This window comes from Lithobates pipiens, unplaced genomic scaffold (genome assembly GCF_037356315.1).
Source record: "Lithobates pipiens isolate NorthernLeopardFrog02 unplaced genomic scaffold, aLitPip1_a1.2 Scaffold_10, whole genome shotgun sequence".
NCBI classification, from domain to species: Eukaryota; Metazoa; Chordata; class Amphibia; order Anura; family Ranidae; genus Lithobates; species Lithobates pipiens.
The window spans coordinates 201,584,887-201,590,372 of NW_027507686.1; positions in this window are offsets into that span (position 1 = coordinate 201,584,887).

Below are 5,486 nucleotides of genomic sequence, written 5' to 3' on the forward strand. Positions count from 1 at the left end.
AGTGACGCGCTATGCGGAGCTCGGTGTACTGCGGTTGCTGTGGAGACAGGGATGGAGGGAAGGAGGGGGACAAGTCCAGACATTGAGGAGACTTCAGCCTTCGTAATGCGGCTGACATGGGGGGTTGTTGTGCTGGGACTTTTAGTTCTACAACAGCTAGACCAAACATCATTGTAATGTCAGGGCTGGCTTCTATTCCACTTACAACATGATTATATTATGGACAGACTTCTGTCAAATGTTTCTTGTGGTCCGTGACTCTATTGCGGAGATCTTGCCTCACTTTCTGGTAAAGCAACGTGAGGGAGGGGCCAACACTGGGGCAGGGAGACTTGGACAATTATAATAATAAATCTGCAGCGCTCAGGGGGATCACATGGCACAGATGGCAAGCATCACAGAGTGGCAAAAAGCATGGCAGTTTTCAGGGCTTAAAACAGGCAGTAAGGAGGCGACATAACACATCCTCATCACCTGTCTATGAAGGTCCATCACAGATCACACTTCAGAGGGCTCTTGTGTAGGCGAGCCCTAAGAGAAGCCTTTCCTGACCTGACCCCTGGTGGTGGGTCATAGGAAAAGCCTCCAGAAACGTGCTGGCTCCGCAGGCCGCCCCTTGGCACTTTGTGTGCATCTCTCAGATCCCTTCCAGACACTGGAATATGATTCCCTCTTTCCTGTCTCATGTAATTTGTCTCCAGTCACTGACACTCTTATGGAGCATTTCCTTCAATAACTCCTGTCTATCTGCAGTCTCTGACCATCTCTTGTGTCATATCTACAGTTTCTGACCACCTCTTACATCATGTCCTCACAGTCTCTGACCATCATTTGTATCAGGTCTGCAGTCTCTGACCATTTCCTGTATCATGTCCCCACAGTCTCTGACCATTTCCTGTATCATGTCTGCAGTCTCTGACCATCTCTTGTGTCATATCTACAGTTTCTGACCACCTCTTACATGATGTCCTCACAGTCTCTGACCATCATTTGTATCATGTCTGCAGTCTCTGACCATTTCCTGTATCATGTCCCCACAGTCTCTGACCATTTCCTGTATCATGTCTGCAGTCTCTGACCATCTCTTGTATCATATCTGCAGTCTCTGACCATCTCCTGTATCATGTCTGCAGTCTCTGACCATCTCTTGTATCATAGCTGCAGTCTCTGAGCATCTCCTCTATCAGGTCTGCAGTCTGTGACCATCTCTTCTCTCCTGTCTGCATTCTCTGATCATCTCTTGTATCATGTCCTCACAGTCTCTGACTATCTCCTGTACCATGTCTGCAGTCTCTAACCATCTCTTGTATCATATCTGCAGTCTCTTACAATCTCCTGTATCATGTACACAGTCTCTGACCATCTCCTTTATCATGTCCATAGTCTCTGGCTATCTCTTGTGTCACAGCTGCAGTCTCCGACCATCTCCTGTATCACATCTGCAGTCTCTGACCATCTCTTGTATCACGTCCTCACAGTCTCTGACCATCACTTGTATCAGGTCTACAGTCTCTGACCATCTCCTGTGTCATGTCTGCAGTCTCTGATCATCTCTTGTATAATTTCTGTAGTCTCTGACCATCTCATGTGTCATGTCTGCAGTAAGGATGAGCTCAGGCGTGTTCGCATGGTCCACATGCAGAGCCCACCAGGAAGGTGGCGCAGAGCTGCGCTAATCACAGGCAGTGAGACATTGCCCGGATTTGCGGCTGCAGAGATCGGGCAATGTCTCACTGCCTGTGATTAGCGCAGCACTGCGCCGACTTCCTGGCGGACTCTGCATGTGGAGTATGCGAGCACGCTGGAGCTCATCCCTAGTCTGCAGTCTCTGACCATCTCTTGTCTCATGTCTGCAGTCTCTCACCATCTCTTGTCTCATGTCTGCAGTCTCTCACCATCTCTTGTCTCATGTCTGCAGTCTCTCACCATCTCTTGTCTCATGTCTGCAGTCTCTCACCATCTCTTGTCTCATGTCTGCAGTCTTTGACCATCTCATGTCTACAGCCTCTGACCATCTTTTTTATTATATCTACAGTCTCTGACCATCTCTTATATCATGTCTGCAGTCTCTGACCATCTCTTTTATCGTGAGCAGAATAGGAAGAAAAGTGGCAGCACCACCAGCATAGAAAAATAATAGTTTATTGAAGTTGCATGAAAATCAGGAACATGAAAGGCACACATTATTCCTGTGGCTTCAGCAGACGCGTTTCACACACCTGTGCTTAGTCATTGCTGATTAATTCCAGGTTCTACTCTGGCTTAAGTCAACACATCCGCAGGTGAGGAATAATCCAATTAATATCACTCACCTGCAAACCAGCAGATAAGCCAAAACACACAGAGTATATATTGATACAAACAACAAGAGATATATGTTACAGAACTCTTAATAATTAAAAATAATACCATAAATATATACAGAAAAGAACCCAAATCAAAGACAAAAATAAGAATAGATAATAAAAAAAACTAAATTATACATATTTATGAAAATAAACACAAAAAGAGAAAATTGAAAACCTAAATCAACCTAGATGAAACTCATAAAATAAAAAACCAAGTACTAACGAAGATATAACTCTATATAATCAAAACAATTGAGCCATCACCCAAATTCTGTAGAGAAACAAGGCAGACCAAACTGTCTCATCATAAAGGAATCCCCAAAGACAGAGCAATCCCCGACATTAATCACTTCCCGCCCAAGGTACGTCCAGGAATGTCCTTGACTTTCCGGGGGTATAGCTGAATGATGCCTGAGGCCACAGACATCATTCAGATATCTGCGTTTTTAGCCGGCGATTCCCTGCACCATAAGAATGATCACAGCGGCCGTTCCGCCGCTTGATCGTTCTTACGGGAGGCGGGAGAGGACGTCCCCCCATCCCGCTGCCCTCCGGTGCTTCTACCGACTCACCGCTTCCATCGGTGAGACGGTCACAGGATCCGCTGGCCCCCGGATAATACCATCGAGATTTCCGGCGGACCAGATCGTCCCCGGAGTCTCTATGATCGTTCAGAGGCCGGGCGCGATGTTATGATGTCACGCCCGACCTCTGCATTCAAAATAACGGTGTCGATTTGGCTAGGAAGCCAGGATCGTTTTTTTTTTTTTAATTAGGCTTCCCAGCCTAGAGGTGAGATATGGGGTCTTATTGACCCCATATCTCACTGTAAATAGGTCCGATCATGCCATATTTCTATTACAAGGGATGTTTACATTCCTTGTAATGGAAATAAAAGTAATCCATTTTTTTTTTTTTTTTTAAGTGTCAAACTAAAAAAATAAAAGTAAAATTAACAATAAAAAAAAATAAAAAAAATAATTAAAGCGCCCCTGTCCCCGTGAGCTCGTACGCAGAAGCGAACGCATACGCAAGTCCCACCCACATATGAAAACGATGTGCAAACCACACATGTGAGGTATCGCCGCGAACGTTAGAGCGAGAGCAATAATTCTAGCACTAGACCTCCTCTGTAACGCAAAACATGTAACCAGTAAAAATTTTTAAAACGTCGCCTATGGGGATTTTTAAATACCAAAGTTTGGCGCCATTCCACGAGCGCATGCAATTTTGAAGCGTGACATGTTGGGTATCTATTTACTCAGCGTATCTTCATCTATCACATTATGCAAAAAAATTGCAAATCTACCATTGTATAAAACATATTGAAACCTTCCATCAACAAATAGCAACTGGAAAAGAAAAGGGAGAGAAAAGAGAAGACTCAAAAAATCATATATATGAAGGAATATTGCCATGAGTAGATGTAATTCATCCTAGACTAAAGAGATCTGGATACTCGCCAGCCAGACAAATGCCACTTGCATATACTCCTCACGTTTATGTCATACAACCAAGTATTAGTTATATAGAATCCATCGTATATATATAGCATTTCTCTGCCGTTGGCCATCGCAGCATGTATTCCTTGTATTCCTGACAGCACATAGATATGCTGGAAGGAGGTGCGGAATCACTCATGATAATGAAAAACATCTCATTCAAACTTCAAACCCTCAGAAATTCTAGTCTGTAAATGAAAAATCCAAAACACCTCCCTCCTGCATAATAATTAACCCCCCCCCCCCCCGGGCATTAAGCTTAACTTTCTCTATGACCTGAACTGACACCAAAGTGGTGTCCCCTTTATAGCAATTGTTATAAGGTCATGCTACATTAGTGGACTTATTTGTTCTAATATCATTCAAGTGTTCCCAGAACCTATCTCTGTATGTGGATCTCAAACCCACCTACAGTTACTTGCAGTGTCCCCCAGGGGTCAGTCCTTGGCCCCATTCTTTTCATCCTCTATCTTACCCCCCCTTGGTCAAATTATCAGTCGCCACAAAATTTAATTCCACTGCTATGCCGATGACACATAGCTATATGTAAATGCAACAGTTGAAATCCCACCTTCACAGTCATCCCTATCAGCACTCACTACCTGTCTGGAGGAGATAAAGGTATGGTTGGAGCACAACTTTCTTCAAATAAATAGTTCCAAAACTGAAGTCATCTTGATTGGCACTGCTTACCAGACCAAATAATCATCCATAACCAGCATCACTTTTTCTGGTTCTAACATCCCTTTCTCATCAATAGTCACAAATTGTGGTATAAAAATGGACTCCCAACTTACTTTTGACGCCCATATAAATCACCTATACAAGACTTCTTTCTACCACCTCCATAACATTGCTAAACTCCATCCCATTCTCTCCTTCTCAGATGCCGAAAAGCTGGTTCATGCTTTTGTCTCCCCCAGACTGGACTACTGCAACGCACTTCTCATTGGGATTCCTAGAAAGAGTCTGCAGAGGCTTCAGTACATCCAAAACTCTGCAGCAAGGATCCTGATGAGAGTGCAGAAACATGAGCACATTACCCCCATTCTTCATTCACTCCACTGGCTCCTCCAGGATTGAGTACAAGGTTTCCCTCCTCACACACTAGTGTATCCATGGACGGCAAAGATATCCAAAGAACTTCTCAAACCACAAGACACAACACATCCCCTTTGCTCAATTCACTCAAACCTTCTTCATATACCCAGAAGTAGACTCAGGACAATGGGAGACGGGCCCTTTTGTGCAGCTGCCCCGCGCCTGTGGAATCCCCCACATGACACCTTGAGGGCTCCTCAATCTACTAAGGCTCGGTTCATACAGTAGGTGGCACGACTTGCAGCGCTGCGACCTCAGCGGCGACTTGCAAAACGACTTCTGCATAGAAGTCAATGCAAGTCGCCCGAAGTCGCCGCAAAAGTAGTACAGGAACCTTTTTTCTAAGTCGGAGCGACTTGAGTCGCTCCTATTAGAATGGTTCCATAGTACAGAACGGGGCGCGACTTGTCAGGCGGCGAAGTCACCTGGACAAGTCGCCCCTGTGTGAACCGAGCCTAACTGTTTTAAAAAAGGTCTTAAGACATTTCTTTTTAGCAAAGCTTTTTGTTCCTTTAGATGTTTGTTTCATTGTATA